This window comes from Gopherus flavomarginatus, chromosome 7 (genome assembly GCF_025201925.1).
Source record: "Gopherus flavomarginatus isolate rGopFla2 chromosome 7, rGopFla2.mat.asm, whole genome shotgun sequence".
Lineage (NCBI taxonomy): Eukaryota > Metazoa > Chordata > Testudines > Testudinidae > Gopherus > Gopherus flavomarginatus.
In genome coordinates, this window is record NC_066623.1 from 100,487,288 (window position 1) to 100,510,636 (window position 23,349).

A 23,349-nucleotide genomic window follows, 5' to 3' on the forward strand; every position below is an offset into this window, starting at 1 on the left:
TGGTGTACATCAGTCTGGCTCCATTGACTTCAATGGAGCTACACCAGATGACACCAATTGAGTTAAAATGACTGGGATCTATGTGCTAAATCATCTGTACATATCATGATGACTGATTCTGATCTTTTTTGCACCAGTGAATATCTGGAATAACTCAGCTGTGTCACTGGAATCACAATGGTTGGAAAATATCCATCAGAATCAGGTCTGTTGACTTGATCCCCGACATAGGAGTCACACTTTTTATCCCATGGTTGAATTGGATAACATACTCCAGATATTTATAGGGACAACAAATAGAAGTCAAACACTGAGGAAGACCAAGATTGCAACTGGTAACAATAAAGATGTTTGTTGAAGAAACGATACAGGGAAACAAAATGAACCATAAGAAAAAAGTATATAGAATTCCACATGTAATGCTCCCGTTTTATTTTCAAAATCCTACAAGGGAACACTGGTTACACTCTAAATGGCTTCTAAACTTCATTTTGAAATTGTTTATTTTTTGTTACGTGAAAGCAGAAAGAAACTAAGCCCTAACTAGCAGCTTCATTTTGTTAAATCTCAGTTTCAGTTCACAGTACATTGTGAAAATCAGTTTAACAACGGTCTCAAGATAAATGGTTGACAACAAACACACTTTCTCAACCCTAACTATAACATGAATTGTGAAGTTGTAAGAATATGACTTCACCAGTGATCTGCTTGGTTCAGTTGATTTATTTGTTGCATATGCTACTAACCTATGAGGCAGATAATCAAGATGAGGGTTTCAGTCATATGGTTATGCCTGAGTGACTTACTACATTAGTACTTACATTATATTTTATCCAGCAAATAAAGATCCCCCCGCACTTTAATACTTCTACTGATAGCACAGAGCAAAGATTATCATCCCCTAAAAGGATCATAGAGATCCAGAGACTACTACATAATTAACAATAACTTGTAGTAATGCAGTTTAAGAGTCCCTTTAATGGGCATAGATGGCAGAACGCATAGCCCATCTTTCTTTGTCATCCTAGAAAAGGGGCCCCATGCAGAGCTGCTGGTTGCTGAGTGATGCTTTGTAGGCTGTACCAGACAGTTGCACAGTACCAGCTGCATTGGCAGGTAGCCGAAGTGCAAAGAGATAGCTGCCAAACTATGCTATACAAAGGAAGCGGTGCCAGAGAGAAAGGGACCTTTGCATAAAATGACCTTTGACCTTTAAGCCAGCATGGATCCCATATTCATCACTTCCAGACAATTGCATCTTTCATTCCACCACAAACTATAATTAGAAAGGGCCTATTTGTGATAGCGATTGTTAGTTTATAGTTCCCAGAGACTGGATTATTTAGTCTTTTGTTTCAATGGTGGCAATATTTTCCCTAACCCTTTATAGTGGGATCCAAGCGATTATCTAGCAAAAATATTTGTTTCACTGTATACCTAGAGATTGATTACACAGATAAAATATGTGGAGGAAAAGAAAAATCAGGGTCACATCAAAATAATGTAAGTAATGTCATTTTAATGTGAATTCTCAATTTGCAGCAGGAAAGAGGCCAGTAAACAATTCATATTAAATGTATCAATTTTAATCAAACGTTTATACCTTTTTCAATTTTAATAGCAAAGATTTTGTCTCAATAGCTCTGACTGTGAAACTAGTCGTGTCAGATGCATCATTTTCAGACAACTGCAGCTTTAACTCCAGGTGTTGTGGGTTGTTTTTTTTTTTGGCATGAATAACTTTTACTACATGTGCAAATAAGAGGCCCATTATTCAAAAACAAACCAAGATAACAGGAAAATATAAACTACTATTCAAGACAATACACTAATTAGAAAACAACTAATGGCAAAAAGTGCTATTTCGACACTAACAAAATAAAAACAGCAGAAAGGTCTTTAGGCCTGAGTTCTGCAAGCACTTTTGTGCTTAACTTTGCATGTGTGGGCAGTCTCACTGAAGTCACTGGAAGTACTCACTTGAGTAACTGTAAGCACTGCACGAGTATTTGCAGGATTGGGGCCTTAATAAATAGGTTTTGGTCACAAAAACTGCATTTCTTTACATTACAGTACAGATAGCTGCACTGTGATATTTCTTTCAGCAATATTGAAAGTTACTGGAACAATCAAGTGGATACAGGATGTTACATCTGAGAATAAAATCCTCAATAGCAGCTTTCCACAGTTTTCAGAATGGGATGGTGGGGGGGAATAAAATGCTAGAAAGAACTCAGACTGGTCACTGGAAAAGGAAAGATGTTTAAGAGATTTGGGCTTCTACAAAGCTTCCCTGAAAACCCTTTTTTCATTTGATCCTTACCCCCTTATCATCAGGGAATGTTCCTTTGAAAGGGGAAAAAGCCCACACCTTTACCTGAAGGCTAGCTTTATTGTGCTGCACCTGACTTCTGGCTCACATGCGAGACCGTCTGTTCTTTATTTTCACTCTGTATGAAGCTAATGGAATTTGCAGTTGATTAACCTCAAATCTGGAATAATGATCCAGTCTGGGACTGCAGCTGGCATTGCTGTGGCTACTTGTACTTCTTAACTGAGTAAGACAGCAACAAGTATAATGGCACAAAGGTAAAGATCCAGGCTAGATGAGTAAATGTCAGAGGTGCATATAGGGAGCTAACATAGTGAAAAGAGACTATAAAAAAGACCCTTCCCAAACAGAGGAAGCTCCAATACTGAGAAAAATCAGTGACAAAATAGTATTATAAAATGAGTGTATGGTCATACTCATTTTATTTTATTCTGCAAGAGACATTCAAACTACAATATTTTCTATTTTACAAACACCTCATTCCATAATTTGGTAGGAAAAAGTGCTTTATTATCAGCTACAAACAGCCACTGTAGATGCTATGGGAGGTACAGTGCATCAAAACTCCTTTTCAGAACTACATTTGTGCATAAAGAAGGAGGGGTCCTTATTAGGTCAACCCCAAAAATCAAAAGTTCAAAGATCTTTTGTCACCAACTGGGGAAATGGATAGAATTATACAGTATTGTGAAAATTTTTGTGCTCACTTCTTATCCCATGTCAGGCATGAAATATGGCAGCTGAATTGCAGCAGTTTTTAAAAATAATAAGAAATAAATAGTTCAAGCCATCTTTTTTCTTAATGGGTTTGTTTCTATTTTTGTTCTTGCAAATTGTTCGAAGCATCAACAAAAGGAATTACACAAATGTGCACCAAACTGCAGAGCTCATTTAGTTTAGCAAGTGTTTCTCACGTCTTCATTTACTCAACAATGTTACTTTCAAATCATGTCAATATTCCTCCTCTTCTGCCTCATGACTAACACAGTGATACAAGCCATTTCACTTCAGATATTTTCAGATCTTTACAAATCTTTTCCCCTGGCTTTACCACCTGGTTTCTAATTAAAACCAAGCTGAGAAAGCACCTTGCACAGATGCAAATCCTACATGTGCAGGCCGACAGACACTGATGGAAGAGGTAGAGTGCAACTTCCCTCCTAAGGTATCAATAGTAAGAGAGCCTTATGGAATAAAATAATAGTTGCGGAGAAAACAACTTAGACAAACTGCACTTGATCGTGAATTCCAACATTGCTCATGTGATAAATAAACCTTCACTTAATGCAATGAAAACATAAAATTGCTCAATGAATGCCATGCAAAGCCATTCATTTCAGCCAATATACAAATCACTGAATTGATTAATAATTATGGGCTTTGCTAATACTATTCTAATATCTTATATAGATACACAAGTAGATATGTATAGCATATGTCTAATATCTTTTTAAAGTACACATTTGTTTCTTCACGAGCATAAATCGAAAATTAATCCAATAATTATTCTTTTTAAATAAAAACCTAGCAATCCCATCAGTTTACAAAACTGTCCTGTTTTATTTAGAATAGTGACACGCACATTCTGAGCAGAAAGAAAAATGCACAAAGCATTCTTTGTCTGGAGGCATGTGGTAAGCATGCCTATCATTTTAGGCTTTTAAAATCAAGTTTTACTATACTATCATCATGTAACTTTTGAGAATGATAATTCAGTGAACAACTCATATTGCTTTAACTTGTGCTAAGAGTGAAAGCAGCATATGCTATATGAGTAACCTATAGTATCTGGCCGATAAGCCAAGTAAAATAAAATCAGCAATAAATACACAGTAAAAACAGACAATCATGAGACAAACTGAGACTACATGACCATTTAGGTCTTTTCCAAGTTTAATTTCCGTAATTGTATGAAAACATTAAGTATGTTCTCTCTCTTACATGAAATGTGTCATTTATAGCACCTTTCATCAGATGATCTAGAAGCCCTTCACAAACACTAATTAAGCCTTAAAACACCCTCCATGGAGGTTAAGTTTTATTATCCCCATTGTTCAGATGGGGAAGCTGAGGCATGGAGAGGTTAAAGTGTAAATCTAGAGGAATTCCACTGAAGACAGCAGAATTACACTGTGTCTCCATTTGTGAGAACACACACATATAATAATACCTAACTCTTATGCAGCACTTTTCATCGGTATATCTCAAAGCACTTCACAATCTAACATTTTAATCCTCGGGAAGTGCTATTATCCACATTTTACAAATGGGAACTCAGGCATGGAACGGCTAAGTGACTTGCCCACGGTCATACGGGAAATCTGGTGGAGCAGGGAATTGAACTCCCAAGTCTTAGGCTAGTGTCCCAATCACCTACAACTTGCAGATGCAAATGCCTGCAGTGCACAACTTCATCATTCTAAAATGTGCTCATGTACATTATACAGTCTTACACCTGCTCGTACACACACGTTAGAATTTACATTCACCAAACTCACTGGGACTAGGGGGCTTTTCACGGGCTGACTAACACACACTTGGACATGTGTTTCAATCCAAGGCACACAAGCGGATGTTTACCTCAAATTTAAGCTTCCTGTCACCATCCTCAAGACTCTATAGCTCTGCCCCTCCCCACCTACCCTTCCTGGTCAAACTTCATTGCCTCCGCTCTGCCCATATTCTTACCTTCATCCACCTGCTTGCCACATAGTCCCCCCATGCCTCCTTCCACACTGTCTGTTTTTGCACAGTATGATCTCCCTGACCCTAACTCCAAATCCCTTATCCTGTCCACACAGGTTCTCATACAGTCCCACTTCTGCCGTGCTGCCTATTGCGAACTGAGCTGATTCTTGAATATCTAGAAAATGGCTGGTACATCACGAGCTCTACCATAAAATGAATAACTAGAAGGTTGCACACGAATGGGAGAGATTTTCCTTTCACTTACTCCAGCTGAAATCAGGCTTTTCCAGTTTTCTAATTTTCACCAAAGCCAATAGGGCTCTGCCCACTGAAGCATATATATCTCCCTAAAAATGCTGGAATGGATCAGATGTGGTGATCAAAAATTCTCTCATTATGGACAGACTAGGGTGACCAAATGTTCTGATTTTATAGGGACAGTCCTGATTTTGGGGGCTTTTTCTTATATAGGCACCTATTACCCCCCCCCAGCCCGTTGCGATTTTTTACACTTGCTGTCTGGTCACCCTAGGACAGACTGACAAACAGAGAAAAGCCACAGAGTTAGGTGAGGGGCCTCTCTTTTCTCAGTCAATAAAACAGCTCCCTGGCTTCAACTTGTGGATTGGCCCCAGCATAGAGAGTTCACACCAGTGAGCTCCTCATCTTCAATTTCCAGCCCTTTCAAACTCTCATGTGTGAGTGTGAAGCAAGAAGTTGTTAACTCCGGCTGTAAACCAACGTGATTCTCCTGTGTGATGCTCCAGGGAGGGTGGAGGACCAAGGAGGATGGCAGTCTGATTGTCAGAGGCCCAGATTTTCTGTAGAAAATAAAATTGACTTACAAGTAATGTAGAGTAAGAGATGAAAGATTGTCCTTATCCTCACCCCCCATCACCAGAGTGCAGGAAGTGCGATCTCCTGACCATCAGTCACCACAATGACAGAAAAGGGAGCCTCTAGCTCAAATCCTTTCTCTCCACCTGCCAGGGAATGTGGTTGAACAACCGGGCTTTCGTTCGCCATTTTCTTTGTCTTCAGTTTTCTTCTTCTATAACAGAAACCAATGGCTGGGATAAGCACCTCTCACTGGTTGACCAGTCTGAGGTTTTCACCATGGGGCAACTCCACTAATTTAAGAGTATAACCTCTTTGTTTCCTTGCTAGTCACCTGGAGAATGGACATCCCCGTATTTCCACGCGGAAGAGCACTACAGAACTGAACATGGATGAGAACAGGGATCTACAGAAATGTAATAGGATTCTACAGCAATTACTATAAAATTCTATGAGATTTACTAAAGACTGAGGTCTTTTCAAAACCACCCTAGAGAATCCAAGAGCAGAAATATAACTTCCTATTAAATTATATAAGATAGCCAAAAATACTCATAGAAAAGTTATTCTCTATTAAATTCTTTGGGAACTGTTCAAAGAGATTTGGACATGAGGGAACTGTGTGTGCTCGACGTCTACAGCAATCATTGTCTTGATCCCATACGGCAGAATGTGAGTAGTCAGGCTCTGCCTTTATAAATGATGAATTTACCTTACCATGGTTGCTGAAGGGATAGTTTCCCATCACAATAGAGAATGGCCTCTACAGCACCACTAGGTATGTGCAGTACATGTGAGCCAACAGCAGCAGAGGTGAATGTGGATTGTGTCAGAATCCCGCAGCAGGGAGATGTAGGATAATCTGCCTTACACATACATCTCATCCTGTTCTCTACTAATTAGAGACTGACGTTGTGGAGATCGGAATTTTTTGTGATGATGATTTATAAGAGCTGCAAACATCTATTAGCAACAGCAAAAGTTAAAAGTTGTTTTAGATGTAGCTGTATCTGTACATTGCTTTTGAAAGCTTGCTGCTGTCCACTGCGGTAGTTCAGACAAATTGGTAACAGGGCCACCCGGGGGGGGGGGGGGGGGCAAGTGGGGCAATTTGCCCCAGGCCCCGCAGGGGCCCCTATGAGAGTTTTTTTGGGGCCCCTGGAACAAGGTCCTTCACTCGTTCTGGGGGCCCCGGAAAAGTCTCGCGGGGCCTGGGCCTCCGGAGTTTCTTCCACTCCGGGTCTTTGGGGCACTTCGGCGGCGGGTCCCGGAGTGGAAGGACACCCCCACCGCCGAATTACTGCTGAAGTGGGGGCCCCCCGCTGCCAAAGACCCCAGGCCCCCTGAATCCTCTGGGCAGCCCTGCTTGGTAATCCATCCAACTTTAAACTTCTGTCTTAAGTAGCCCTTCCTTCATTTTTTCCCCTTTCAAACCTATGTTTTCAGACAGAAAAATGAAGAAAAACTTTTGGTAAAAATCTACTATAGGCAGACTGTGTGTACATCACACATGCATGTCCTCTCTGTTCCTAAGAGTAAGCATGTAAGCAAATTGTCAGAGCAAGGTTCCAGAAATCAGATGGCCTAGTTTCTCTTCTTACCTCTGCAATTGGTCCGTGTGTGACCCTGGCCAAGTCAGTTTAACTAACTCCCCCTCGGTAAAATAGGTACATTGCTAGTGACCTTCCTCACATGTTTCAGAATGGTAGCTGTGTTTGTCTGTATCAGCAAGGACAATGAGGAGTTCTTGTGGCACCTTAGAGACTAATACATTTATTTGGGCATAAGCTTTTGTGGTCTAGAACCCACTTCATCAGATGTATGATGAACTATTTACTTTAGTAAAGACTGTGAGTGGTTGGGTCATTACAAAACCTAAACTTAATTTCCCCAATACTAATTTGTCCCTGCTGTTACTCACACCTTCTTGTCAACTGTCTGTAATGGGCCACTCTCTTACCACTTCAAAACTTATTTTTCCTCCCTTGGTATCCTGGTGTTAATTGATTTATCTTGTTAGCTTAACTTGGTAAAGCAACTCCCATCCTTTCATGTATTTATACCTGCTCCTATATTTTTCACTCCATGCATCTGATGAAGTGGGTTCTAGTCCACAAAAGCTTATGCCCAAATAAATGTGTTAGTCTCTAAGGTGCCACAAGAAATCCTCGTTGTTTTTTCTCACATGGGTGATGAGAGACTTAATGAAATTTGTAAATGCTCTGAGATGCTCAGAGGCTAAGCACTATGGAAGTGTATAAGGCCAGTTTCTACTCTCATTTAAACCAGTGTAAACCTGAAGTCAACGGAGTTGCTCCAGATGTACACTAGTGAAAATGAGATCAGAATTTGGCCCCTGGCACTGTGATAGTGATTTCTCTCTATCATACTGGAATCTGAAATTCTGTAAGTCCCGGCTATCAAAATGTGAGTGTGTGCGTGCATGCACATGTAGCAATAATTTATTCAAAAAGTCCTTGGTGAAAGTGTCTGGAAGTAAACTATCTCAGACTAGGTTTAGGATTTGGGGTAATTAAAAGTGCTGAGTGATGCCAAGATGAATGAGCAAAGAGGTTTTCAGCTTTCTAGCCAGCAATGACGGGAAGATAATAAAAAAAAATCATTTTGTCTTCAACAGCTGCTTTCATTTGAGAATCTCAAAGTGCTTTACACATTTTAAATTAAGCTTTCGCAACATCCCTGGGAGGTCCTTGTTGGATGTAGCAGGATCACCACTGAAATGCAGCTACCTCAACGATGGAACACAGCAGTTGCTTAACACAGCACAGCAACTCTACACAATAGTTTGGGTCAGGAAGTGAAGAAGACTACTGTATTCAGTTGAAACGCCAGGAAGGCAGGATATAATTAACCCAGCTAGAACCTAGTTAGGACACCAGGATTCTGAGTGATGGCTCTTAAAATTCTTGACTGGCTGGCTTTCAGTCACCTGCGAAAGAGCCTGTTCTGAGCAAGGACTTTTTAGTGGAGTTCACTCCTCCCCAACATCATTTGTCATATGGCGATCAATCTGGGTTTACTAAGAAGCTCTGCTTCTGGGAATAGAGCAGCACAGTATGCCTAATGAGGCATTCCATAGTGGTCGGAGAAGAAATGTTTCCTTCTCCAAATCTATGTTAACTTCCCTGCACCGTGGTCTCAGATCCTCTGTGGCCCAGCAGCTTTGGAGTTCTTTATTTAAAGCAAATATTTCAAAAGTATATTTAAGCAAAATATTCATAGAAAAAAACCTCTCTTTTTAACTCAGTGCTTTTTAATAATATGGAATCAATATTAAACTTTGAGAATGAGAAAATAATTGTGAAAATGCTTTGATGTCCTCAATAACCAGCTAGATTCTTGAAACAAATCTGTATCTTACCAAAACATTTTCCTTGCTGCAAGGCCGCCCAGAGGGGGGAGCAAGTGGGGCAATTTGCCCCAGGCCCCGGGCCCCACAGGAATATAATATTCTATAAGATTGCAACTTTTTTTTTTTATGGAAGGGGCCCCCGAAATTGTTTTGCCCCAGGCCCTCTGAATCCTCTGGGCGGCCTTGCCTTGCTGCACATGCATACAAACTTGCTCCTGCAGGCTGGGCAATGATCATTGTAGGGGTTTGAGCATGAGTACTTAGCTCTAGGCACTGCACATTGTTTGAAGAGAATTCCTTGGAGAATTTGGGTGTGTTTTTTTGTTTTGTTTTGATTTTAAAGAAACATATAAGGTATTGATGTTACAGAGTTATACAAAATAAAACAGGTAGTTTAGGCCAAATTTAGGATTATACTAACCTTGAAAGTACAAGACCTCTGCTTCACATTTGCTTTACAAATACATTTTAGGCCACATTCTGCATTTAGTTACACCTGTGTTAATAAGGCAGAACTCCTCTGAATTCAATTGCAAATGTACTTGAGCGCAGAATTTGGCTCATTTTCTCCATCTCCTTCTGGGCAAAATAATCTCTACTTTACGTTCCAGATATAAAGTGTGGAAGCACTTTGCTAGGGGCTGAATCTTACTATAAATATTTTTGAACCAAACTCCCATTGATTTAAGAAATGTGCATTGATCAATGGCAAACTATGCCCGGATGTATTTTGAATAGTCCTGTTTTAGCCATAGTCAATGAGGCTACATACAGCCTTCAATTTCTACCCAGCTCCGACAGACACCCTTAATCCATGTCTGCAATTCCACTTGAGTTTTGAAATAAATATGGGCTGATTGTGTGGATCAAGGGCAGCATGTTTTCCTTTGAAAGCAAAGACATTGTAATTATTGGTAGTAAACGTCTGCAAAACACGTGGCATCTGTACTATACCACACTCAAACAAATCTCTAGCTCTATTGTTAAGTTTGTGTTTGGCAACTCTCTGGAAAATATATGTTTATATGTAGCAAATGGTTTGAATTCCACTCCATTAGCCAATATATCTGTGTTCTCTCATCTATTGAATTCTTATATCACTCAACTACTTTTCAGTAATCTAGTATATGGAAATCAGATCTGTGATTTTTATTATGATACGTTTTCGTTCACAGCTTTGGGGCATGTGTACAGTGCCTGGCACTATGGGGTCCCAATCTGGTTGGCCTCATTTATTTATTATGTAGGACTAATTCTGCACCAATGAGGTCATGGAGAGTTTCGCCACTGATTTCAATGGAAGAGGATCAGGGCCTCAGTGTCTGTGCATGCATTTGCCTATGTGAAGAGTTTACATTTTCAAATGAGCTTTGTAATTGCTAGTAGGTTCAAATCCCACAGTCCTTGCTTAGCCAAGACTGCCAGTAAAGCTAAAGGGAGTTTTGCCTTCATAAAGATTTTGGCCAAAGATATTAGTGAACTAAAAAATGTTTTCCCCAGTCTGAGCCACTGATTTACACTTAGAATATTTTGTCTGCTTTAAAGGACCTTGTGTAGTTATGAACATTTAGCATTATTCATCTTTAAAGTGAGTTGCCAAGCTTTTATCCTCACAACATCTTAAAAAATAAATAAGTGCCATCAGGAAAATAAATAAGTATGGAGAGATGGAGAGAGGTGAAGTGAGTTGCTGATCGCCACAGTGGGAATCATTCAGTGCTAGAATTGAGAGTCAGGGATCTCTGAGTTTTAATTCTGTGCTTACACCAATAAACTTTCCATTCTCCTCTCTGTGCAAATTAAATGATAGTTTATAATATTTTCTGTTTCATTAGAGAGAGATTCAGAATCTTTCATAGTCTTATTGAAACAGATCCATCTTTATCAACTAAGCTTTTTAAAAAGATACTTTCCTTCCACTTCTATTTTCACCTGTTTTTAGTATCAGTCTGGGTGTCCTGCTGGATGACTCAACCCCACACATCTCAGAAGCAGCCAAAAAGCACTATGCACATCGGCGGTTCCCAACCAGTCCTAGCAACTCTTCTAGTTTATCAATCTAAAGTTCTAATTCTGCAGAGATTTATGCTCATGCTTAATTTTAAACATGAGTGGTCCCACTGCCTTTGTAAGTAAGTCTCTGCAGGATCAGAGCAGCAGACCTACTGCTATCAGCCAGTGCCCGTTTCCTCCCATTCAGCTGTGTGCTCTAATCTTCACCAGCATTTGGGATCCCAGTTTAGTACAGTATATAGTGTGAAAGGGAGGTGGACAGTGGTAGCACAGAGAGGCATAAGGTCCATCCCAGATTAAGTTTAGAGCTACTTTTAGGTATCCAGCACAAGAGAGAGAGCATAACCCCCCGCCACCACATTATTATTTGCTATTTTCACGTATTACAGTAAACTTGGTAATAGAGGTCCATGATCATCCCTAGAGTAATTCTATTGAAGTCAATGGAGCAGATGGATTGGCCAATAAAGTTAAAAAGAAATGCTCCCTCTCCATATCCTGGTCTGTTATCAATGGCTCTGTGAAGTGTTCTCACCTGGCAAGCTATAAACTGAACCATCACACTTGAGATTCTTGGCGCAGTTGGTAGTACTAGGAATCAGAGTTAAGTCTTCCAGATAAATTGGCTTTTCTCACTATCCCTCCCTTAGGATGTTGCCTGGCTATACCATTACATTACAGTGAACCTGAATGTTTCTGAGGGGGAAAGGGCTGAATAAGGGTTAATGTGATGCACTCTCCTCTTACCAAAATAACGTCACTCTTTCCTCGTGGAAAGTATTTCATTATCTGCCGCTCCATTGTTTACAAGCTAAAGTTCATTTAATACATCTATAATACATACATTGATATTCTGAAATTGAATGAACTCTCAGATCTAAGGATGAAGATACTTATACAGACATGATGATGTTTTAAGACTACTGGATGTCAGTGTTGCACAGATCTATTGACTTGGTGTCACTAACTGCCTCTTTCCCCCATTTTGCTGCTTTTTAACAAAAAAATAAAATTAAAACAAACAGAAGTAATGACACATTGTTGAAATTGTCCTGTAGAGTTTGTAATCCAGTGCAAGTTACTGAGTGCTGATAGTAAAGGAAGTTCAACCAGACAGTTTAATCCTCCAATTTCCTGTCTTCTAATCAGGCACTAACTCTTTTGGCTTTAAATTAGAAACACTCCTGACAATATTCAGGACAGGTGACAGAAAAAGAGAATAGAAAATAAAGGAGGACAAACGCATATACATTAAAGAAGCACAGTAGAATAACAAAAAACCAAGAGACTTTTGAGTAGCTGAAGTATATCTAATGGTGCACTGTATCAATGTAAGCAAATTACTATTGCGTAAGTCACATTTGGTAATCATCTGAAAACACTAAAGGGGCAGGCATTTTTTTAAAAAAACTGTATTTTAAATATATTTCACAGCTGCTGAAGAGTTTATAACTACAAAGAAATTACTTTACAAAACTGTGTACGGAAACCCTTTAGTGCAATATTATTTTGTTTCCATTTTGTTATTTTCATAATGGCATGCCAAGGATAAGTATTAATATCTGTAAATCTCTTGCTATTTAGTAAATTCTCTGCAGGAGGCTAAAATTAGGAAAGCCAAGTACAACTCAACAGCATGTTAGGATAGTTAGAATCCATTTAACATATATAACAAGCAGTTACAGGCTTTTACGCTGACAGACATTTTTTCATCTTTAAAGAATGATCAGTTTCCAGATAATAAATGTTTTATTTCATCTCATTAAATATGTTACTGTTTACATTCCTCTCTGTGCTAATACGTTACATTGAGGATTTTATGCATTCTTAATTTACTAATCATTACTAATTTTGATAATTTTTATGCTTTAGCTGCTGCAGAGATTACCTGAACAATTTTAACCACTTGCCCAGAAAATTGAGCGAAAGGCACGAAAGAAAAATATTTATCAAGAGCTGCAGAGCAAAGAACTGATGTTTTAAAAACATTTAAATTAGTAAAATGACTGCTTTGAGATGATTCCAGCATATTCATTATACGAACTGGGTTTTTTTAAATTGTATTTGTAATATGGTAGCACCTAAAGAAATAAAAGGAGATACTGAAATATGTATTCTTAGTTGTCCATAAAAAACCCCGTCATTAATTTTGGAATATTACTGGAGTTGAAGGATCCATTTTAACTGTCACAATAACAATAGTTTGCATGTTAACTCTTACATGTGCTCCTTTGAAATGGCTTTTTATTTATTAATAAGGCATCTTTCTAGAGAAGTTTGGAAGAGGACAGTGGTTTGTGTTTTAAAACAATTTTGACTAAGAAATACTAGATAATGGATCAAACTTTGCTCTCAGTCACACAGCTGACTAAATCTGGAGCCACTCCATTCATTTCAATGCAGTGACTCTAGATTTACATGGATGTAAACCGAGAGTATGTTTGGCTCAATATCTTTACATAGTATAGTGACATACTGTAAACGAGAATTTTCCCCACACATATAGTTTGGTGTATGTTCATTTAAAATTCACAGACAAAGGAACTGTACAGGTGGCTTCCTCATTAGATGGACCAACATCATCACATACCAACTTGCTAGGATTCGTGCATTTTTGAAAACAAAATGTTTATAAAACAAGTACAGCAATATATATTTGTTACAAACACAAGACTGCAAAAACCAGTGGAACTTTTGTCTGATTCATATTTTATAGTGTCTTTCAGACAGCATCAAGTTTAAATATAATGTTCCATTATCATTTTTCCAGTACGTTCATTTACACAATTTTTTCCAACTCCTGATATTTTGCATGTTGTTTAAGAGATCTGAAAATGGGCGGGGGCCGAAATCAAAAGAAATTCTGTAAACTTTTGTGAACATTTTCAACCAGAGATGTCACAACACAGTAAAGCTAAATTAATATCTATTTCTGGATGTGCATGATTAAAGCATGAGAGAAGTGGATCAGATTTCAAAAGATTTCTTAAACTGCTGTGACAAATGTAATTATTCTTAAATATACCCATGCTATAAGCCTTACTTAAAGTACTTTGAAGCATTTATAACTCAGGTTAAAACAAAAACTTTACATTTTTTATTTTACTAGGACAAAAGATACATTTCATTAGCCAGTCCATCTGCTGGCTACAGAGAACATACTAGCTGCAGTGTAGAAAAGTGTATTTTTTAGAGATGCATTAATATAGCCTTATTTATGGCAGAAGATAATGTCAGCATCAGAACTCCATATGATAAAGCCTCCATTTCTTTTTAAAAATGCAGCCTACTTTACCCGAAGATAAAAATCTATTCATTTTTACTAATCATCCCATCAACCAATCACCATTATCTCCAGCTATCTAGCTATAAACATAATGTAGACTGGAGTGAAAGAGCCTGAGGTTGAGAGACAGATTACTACACTCAGCTTTCAATAAAGCATTTTTTTTCATTATAACAGGTCTTTTCATCAGAAGGACACAGAACCTTTAAAGTTGGTCATAATAGTTCAATACAGTAGATGACTGTGGCTTAAAAACTCGTTCAGAACCTGCTCCAGAAAGAAAACAAACTCACTCATTTGACACACAAATTGTTTTCAAGTCATTAAAAAGCAAAATTGCATATCCCAGGGCTGGCAGCTGAGTCCGTATGGATGGAAGGGGTATTCACTCATCTCTTTGTATGCTGGTAGTACCCAAACCGAAGTTTAGCACTAAGCAGCAGAGATTGTTGTGCAGCCTGAAGATGCATGAGGTAATTTTAAAAGATTTATTTGCCTTTAGAACATTAAAATCTGCTTTGTATCTTACTTTTGATTAAACAATTGTAGCAACTCTTAGAAGGTTTTGGAGTAAAAATAACTAATACATGTATACTTTTGATTATACTAGACATTATAGACTCAGACGGAATACCAAAACTGTTATTCTTTCATCAATAATTGAAATCTTATCTTAAAATTATTTGTAACTAAAACATCTATTGTACAAGTTCTTGAATTATTCATTTCAGTTAAAATAAAGAATCTTTCATGTAGCCCAACATCTTTTCAAACAGACTGTTTATGGGGTTCTTTGGTTTTTTTCCTTGTTTGTTCATTTAGAAAATAAATGGTGTGTCTTGTTCACGTTTAAGAAGAATTTTCTGCAATGTTTAATCTAAACAACAGCATGTGTGGATTTAAAAAACTGTTTATTTTTAGTTAAGTGCATTACTAAATGTTTTGAGCATTTTTACATATTATATTCACAGCAGTAAAACATCTGTGAAATAATTGTGAATAAAAGCACTTTCCAGGATACTTTCCAAAGGGAGATAATAGTTGTCTAACCGAATTTGAAGATACTTATGAAAAAATAAACATTGACACCCCCATCATCAAAGCAGGTGATAAACAATAAAATAGGAGTGCTAATAAAATAGACAAGTGAATTAGAATAAGCTTAAATTACAGTGTGACATCAAGTATCTAGTTAAAATATGCAGTTTACAACTTTGCTTCGAAAGTGACAGCTGAGAATCAATAGGGTTATTTACTGGAGTTTTACAAGCTAAAAGAAGTCAAATGAATAGTCAACAGTTACTGAGCATGCAAATATTTCATTCTTTCCTCCCCTCTCCCTCCCATTTTCTCTGGCAGAAAGTCTAATTGGAAAATCAGTAGTATAAGTAAAGTGGTTATTCTTCCACTATTATAATTAACCAAAAGCTTCATGTAACATTTCACTGGCAAACACTGGTAAACCTCTAACGGATGGTTAAGAAATTAAACCTTAAAACAAAACACTAAAAACGCAAAAACAAAACAACCCCCCCAAAAGCCCAAACACCTTTAAACACAAGCCACATGATACACACAATGGCCACCACCAAGGAGCAGAATAAAAACCTTCCGTATCTCACTTTTAAAAGTCTTTCAAGTCCTCAGAGGTCTTAAACTTTCCAAATGATATCAAAAGTGGTACAGGGAGGTGAGGGGGAGGGAAAACCCCCTCCTTGTTTCAGCGTATCATACAATGAAACTGATCATGCCTTGTTTTGTAATTCCACTCGCCAGTCCTTTTTTAACTGATATCTATGTGAAATGAGCTGAGGTTCACGGTCCAGTTAGGAACGGATAATACATTCATTGTCCTGGCAGCGAACTTTTTCTCTCACTGGAAGAATTCACGCTTGCCTCAAGAATAATAATTACAGAAAACTAAAAATGCACTGCTAATGAATTAATCCCTAACGGACAACACGCTAACGAGGGCAGTAATGATTTGAGGACTCTCTTCATCACAACAGGACTTGCATCTTCTGCTACAATGGACTATTGTGCATCCTCCTAACTCACTATACCTCTTATAGATTCAAGATGTCAAAGGTTGTCTGGCCCGACTGACCATGACATGCTAGTTAACTTATTCTGCGGAGTTCACTGGAACTTTATTAAAACTTTAATTGTGCCCAAATGCAGCTCGAGCCAGATTATGTGGGATCTGTAACACATGGCTCGGGATCATAACAGAATGGTAACCTGTTCTAACGTAAACAAACGGAGGAAAAAGTTAGATTGGGGTCTCAGATGAAAGGCAACGCTTTGCAAAACACACTTCTCTCACACGTGATGATTTTACACTGTGACATAAATGTACCATCCCAGAGTTCTACTGTAATCGGGTTGTTCTGTAATGTATTGAACTTTCCCCCTCCCCTCTACAGAAAATATTGCATGGCAAAAATACACATACACATACATGCCGTATTTGAAAAGCAGCAGATAAAAGTAAAACAAAGCTGAAAGCCTGAGGGAGCTGCCTGAGACAAGTTACTCTGCATCAGGCTTTTTCAAACTACTTCTCCATGTACTTTTAAAAAGAGAATTGAATAAGCTTCCCTGTGGAAACTGTAGTTCACATTAACGGTCTCTTGTTACAGAAAGGAAAGCATACAAGTGGGACAAGAGTGAGGCTGCTCCACGGAAGAGTGTGAAAAAAATCAAACGTTAATTTGATAAATGTGAGGTCTGGGACATTTTGTCAAAGAGGAAGGGAAAGCAGAAAAGGGAGGAAAAAAAAAAAAGCAGCCCTGCTGCCAACTCACCATCCACCAAGTTCTGGCCGAGATGTCGTAGCAGAGCTGCCATTTGATGGAGCCGTCGGAGGTTTTCCCTGCCATTATGCTGTCAGCAAGCTTCATCTGATGCTAACTCACGGGAGATAAGACACCTAATTGAGAAAACATTTGCACTGGCATGTTGGGCAACATGTAGCCCGGTCCATACCATATGGAATCATGGGTAAAAAAAAAATCTCCTTGACAATGAACCAATCTCTCACAGACCCAGTGGCAAGGTGAAGTAGAGATGAAAAGTCATCTGCTCCTAGCACTGTCCTCTCCGCTTTCTCCCTCCCCCTCTTTTTTTAAAATAAGAACCCACTGCTCAACATCAAAGAGAGGCGGTCAAAATTAGGGTTTCATCACTCATAATTTTGTTCTACAAGGTTTTCCCTTTTTTCTCCCCCCTTCTCCTTTTTAAGAAGAATAAAGAGATTTAATAGGACAAAGGCAGGTAGTGGACTGTGGAGGGAGATCGCCACAGGCTATTAGCCTAAAATTTCTGCTTGACAGATGGAACTGCTTAGAGACTATCATGCAATGTTTTGGCTTTTTTTTTTTTAAAAGAGTTTCAGTCTCATTCAGTATCTGTTTATCGCAGCTACTTTTCCCATGAACATGACTGGGAGGGGGAAGTGAGGGAACAACCTACTGAATGTTTTCAATTTCTTTTTTCTTGCTGATTTTTTAAATAGTTATGGACATAATCATTTTAGTAACAAAAAGCAAAACAAATGTATAGGCTGCCTAAGTATATTTACCTCCAGTGATTGATAGAGCATTCCAAAGGAATCAAATACGGTCTTTCATTGTTTTTTAAAAAAGGGAATGATTTGGCTCCATCCTTATTTTCAGATACTAGAGAATGTTGTTTAAATGAATGACTTTCCATATGTAGATCAGATGGCTAAAGGACTACCCAAGAGCTAATCAAACAATTATTTTTTCAATACAGTTTTTCCAGCTTTCATTCTTTAAACTGGTTTTAATGTAACATTTTATAATATCGTTTGGTAACAACCATAGCAGTCATGTATGTTTGTTTCTCTCTACTGCAAAACTTCTCTATGCATCAGTGTTCTCATTAACACACAACTTTTACTCTAGGAAACAATATCCTAACATGGAAAAAGGACATCACAAAACAACAGTTTTGAAAAGTTATGAAATGCTGACAATAAACAATATCCTCCTTTCTTGGAAAATAAAAGATAATCATAGAATTGAGATCTGGAGGAGGTAAATTATCTCAGTGCATTGTGAAACCAGGAAATAAATTTTCACTTTATGATGATAGAATATTAAACAGGCACTGAATGGTTTACATTTAAATCAGACCATTTTATAATATCAGGAGACAGACGTACAATATATAACCACCATCATATAATAATAGGGCACTGCAATCTGTATAGTAGTGTTTCCCTAAAGTGTTCCAAGAGTGACTTTGTGAACTTGCAGACGATTGCCAGTGCTATTTCGAACCTCTGTTAAACTATAAGTGATAAAGTCATTCAAAGACAGCTGTACAAGTCTTTTCACTATTCAGACACAAGGGGAAAAATGTATTAAGAATCTCCAATCTAGATTAAACAATATCCATTTTAGTTTAGATCAAAATGAAAGAGTTTGCGGGCACATAATTTTTCAGATTATTCTGCATGCTATAATGATGATTTAACTATTTGGCTATAGCAAATTACATGTCCAGATTATATAGTTTACAAAATAGTTATTCACTATGGAATAGAATTTCTTTCATTCAGTTTGAACTCTACCTTGAGATTTTTGTGATTTGAGAGATGACAAATGATTTAAGGTAACCCTGAACTGCTCTATTACAACAACAAGGACTATTCTTTATTTTCCCTCTTCCTGATGCCAACCTTAACAATATGTTTGGACAGAATTAAAAATATATAAATATGTTATCTGTACAGCATCCCAATGTGCTTCACCAGTCCGGACTGCAGGTACAGTATCAACTCTATTTACAGGAAAAGGTCTAACTAGCATGGGAAGTGTTAAGTTGTAGTCAGAGTCCAGGAAGAAAATGGACACTCTGCCAGGAACTGTCCCTGCACTGGCCAGCCAAAACATTTATTGTGTTGTGTTACTTCAGCTTTGTTAATGCTACTCCTCATTGCTTAGTGGAAGCATTCTCTCAAAATAATCATGCAAAATATAAAATAAAACGATTAAACAACTGTCAACCTCTGAACCAATGTCAGATTCAATTTCATTCTGCCTTCTCTTCTACACCTCTCAAATCCAACAACCTACCCACCCTTCTTATTACTAATTTATTATTACAAAGCCAGACTTGCTTTGTGTCTTTTCATTAAAAAATTCTGACAAAATTTATATTCCTGCCTATGTCATTTTGTGTGTCCTGATGTGGTTCTACATCAGCTGACAATGTTTGCCCATATTCCTACAGTAACCACTGCTTCGGTCTTCCAAGGCCTAAAAAAGATTTTTACTTAAAACATTAAATAGAAATACATCAAATAAACAGTAATTTAAAAAAAAAGGATACAGATTTCAGTTTATGAATGACAGAAGCATGAAATCATTTTCTTCCTGACGGTACAGTAGTTTTGAAAGACATGATAATTGTTGTTGGATAGTAGAGTTTTAAATCCCAAACAATTAAGTGCAGTTAACTTCGCTATTTTTAAAAAAAAATGAGGATGGCAGTGGTGGATCTACTAACCTAGAGCAATTACTCCTTTTGTAAGTGGGCTGTTAATATTAAAACAAGATTAAATACATGTTAAATATTGCAATTATTGTGGAAAATAAAATTATTTGGTGAGCATAATGGGGAGCAAATCAAGCATTTAACATGATCCAGGAAATGTTACTCCAAACAATTGCATTTGTTTTATGCCATTTTTCCCTTTGATTGCTGGCAGATGCTGTTTTGGAAACCAACATCTAAATAGTTTCCCTTCAATCAGAAAAAAAGCCACACAGAAGAAAATGGCTACATGTTTTGAATTTAACTCTTGTCAATAACATTCTGCATAATGCTGTATGTGAATGGTATAAGGACAAAATGATGCCTTCAGAACAACAATAAACCACAAAGAGGTTTGTTACTAACCTAGATTTGTTCTGCAGGGAGAAAAACTAAGTGCTGTACATACATTTGTAGGGGCACAGTGGCAAAATAAAGGTGCTGGTGATTCATGACTGATATTTCACGGTAGCAATTGACTAGATGTTTGTATCTGTGGGCTATAGAACTACTGATTTGTTTTCTAATAACTTTAGGCCTCAAGCAATGGATTGGGGTACTTGCCAGCCACTTTCTGGCTTCCTACTGGAGATGTAACCAACTACCCAAAGATAATTTGCTTAATTGTTGAGCAGAGGTACCTGCCATAGCACAAACAGCATGAGTATTTCCCGTGTATCTTCTACACTCTCCAGTGCATTCTGATGAAGTTCTCCCTACTATCAAGAGCACAAAAACAGGAAAGAATGCTAAAACAGGCTAGCAAAGTACATTGATTTAGATGAATATCTCAAGCTGGTATATATCCTATTGGAAATTGACTGCATGAGAACATTAGAAATTTTGCTACATTGAGCAGTTTCTCCCAACATTGGTTTCTAATATCCCCACTGGTAAAAGCAGCTAGGTAGTATCATTCCAGATGCATGCAGCTCCCAGTAATAGATACTTACTTCAATGTATATACTAGATTATCTACTTATTTTATACGATCTCTATTGCCCATTAACCCTTTCTTTATTTTCTCATATCTCTTTAGCTGCAATTAGTTGGAAGCTTTAATTCTTAACACAGTGCAATAGCATCATTTTAAATCTGCTCCTAATTTTGGAACTATTTTCCCAGCATCATCTTAAGTTAGATGTGCTATGAAAAGGATTTCTTAATCTTTAACAATGACAATTAGTTGATTTTTGGACAACCTCTGAACTCATGCAAAGTTGCTGACAACAAGTGTATGTTCTAGCTTTTGGAAATCCTACGATCCTGGCTTCAGTCAACAGGCTCTGCTGTAGCTAAAGGCATAAACATGGAGTGATGCAGCATGGGGCCACCGTTTCTGCAACTACATGGATCCACTGGCCAAAATGAGTGCAACAGTTGAAGACCCTGCCGGAGACTTCAGGATGCTGTAAAACTGCCTAAGGGCAGCTCATTTGTACCCTCTCCCAGGGATGAGGGAGAGGATTCTTCCCCAGATACTGACGGATCTCTTTTTACTCTGAGCGTCTGATCCTTTACCTGTAATTTTACTCAGTGCATACGACTGGTTAGCTGTAATTCTTCCTCTTCATCAGCACTCATTATCATCCTGTCACCCAGATTTTCCTCCTGCCAAATCCTCAAGTGGAGTCATAATCCTCTGTTTCTGACATAATCTGTTATTATGGAGACCAGATTGATGTCAGAGATGCAGCACTATGACTTCACATCAGTATCAAGTAGGAGGAGAGAGAGAAAAGGGAGGGAAAACATTGTTTCAACATTTTAATACATTAAAATAAAATCCCCCCCCATGCATTAAGAAGTGTAAGCAGATTTATTGTTCATGCTGACATAATTGAACATCTTCTGTAATTCTAAGGCCCCAATTCAGCAAAGCACTTAAGCACATACTTGAAGTTAAGAACATGTTATAAGTCCCATTGTAGCACTTGCTTTAGTGTTTTGCTGAATCAGGGCTCAAATCACAGCCAATTAAATTACTGGAAAAGTGCTAATTACAATGTCATAGGATCCAATCCTGCAAACACGTACTATCAGGCATGATGCTTTCTATTGTGAGTAGCCTCACTACGGTCAATGGGACTACTTGATGTAGGAGGAAAGATAGAAAATATAAAAGCGTAAAAAATTAAGACATTTTCCCCAACATGCAAACAAAGTTATACCAGGCTAAAAACACAGTATTTAGGTAATGAAAACAGAGAATATTCCAAATACTCACACTAGTTTTACTCTCACCTTTCTATGGATTTTTTCCTCCTAACATGAAATACCATAAAAATCTACAAACCTATATTTTTGTGTTGTAATTCTTTGGGGAGGAATTACAAGCCCCGTATTTCATTTGTCTTGTGAAATATTTATTTTGCTTGTGATGTTAGAGGACATCCAAAAGACTTCTGCTTCTCTTCTGTAACCCTAGCAAAGGATTCAATCCACTGCATAACTCTCATAAGGAGATTCATAACTTGTATGAGAAGAGCTTAAGAAAACTAAAAGGTTAATATATTCTAACTAGATGTCGGGTATAGAATGTCAGATCTGTCAAATTTCATTACAGTTTGCTGCTCAATGAAAAAGATTTGATTTCTTTTGCCACTGTCCTACTATGTTCAAGTCACACAGTGCCAGCAGCAACCAGCCAACGACCACAGGCTGGCACTGAGCAGGCCTGAGTGGGAAGCCAGCCGCAAGGACCATCTGTTTCCGATTTCTAACTAAGCCAAGATGTGCAGTGAAGTGCATTCCATTCACTGAGCCAGCCTTCTCCCTGTTCAAGTTATTAGTGCTACAAGTGAAATTATCTTTTCCAAACAGCGGGGGAGCTATAATCCTTATGGAACAAGACTTAAAAAAAAAATTAAAAAAAAAAAAGGAAAGGAAAGGAAAAGGGAAAAAAAAAAAAGGATCAGACATCTTTTCTTAAAGTTGTAGAAAAAGACTGCCCGTAAATTTAATTACAATCTTAATGGAGTTTATTATTTTAAAACATGTTTTGTTAAGCATGATAACCTCTAAGGCGAGAGTGTATAACTGAATAAATTAATCGAATATCTTTAGAATGTTATTTGGGAATAAAGTTAAAGGTGACAAGATGAACGTACAAGTAAACCAGTTTAAGGTTAAATGCCTTGAAAAGCATCATAGATTTGTATATATAATTTAAAGTGAGAGTGCCTAAACAAGGCTAATTACACCTAGTTACACTGTTTCAGGATGTAATTTATATTTAACCTCTAAGGAAAAGAA

The 23,349-nt window shown here is 37.8% G+C and overlaps 1 long non-coding RNA gene across 4 annotated transcripts in view; it reads left to right on the forward strand.

Annotated features, from left to right (window-relative positions):
- The window catches only part of LOC127055278 (uncharacterized), a 138,526-nt gene extending 118,085 nt beyond the window's left edge, over window positions 1–20,441 (forward strand). For 2 of the 4 annotated variants that reach the window (XR_007775443.1, XR_007775442.1), the window contains exon 5: window positions 14,707–15,186. This is a non-coding gene — a long non-coding RNA (uncharacterized LOC127055278). Of the gene's footprint in view, window positions 1–14,706; window positions 15,187–20,269 lie in introns of those variants that run through there. The other 2 variants (XR_007775444.1, XR_007775445.1) reach the window with 2 other exon arrangements.
- Window positions 20,442–23,349: the final 2,908 nt, after the last annotated feature.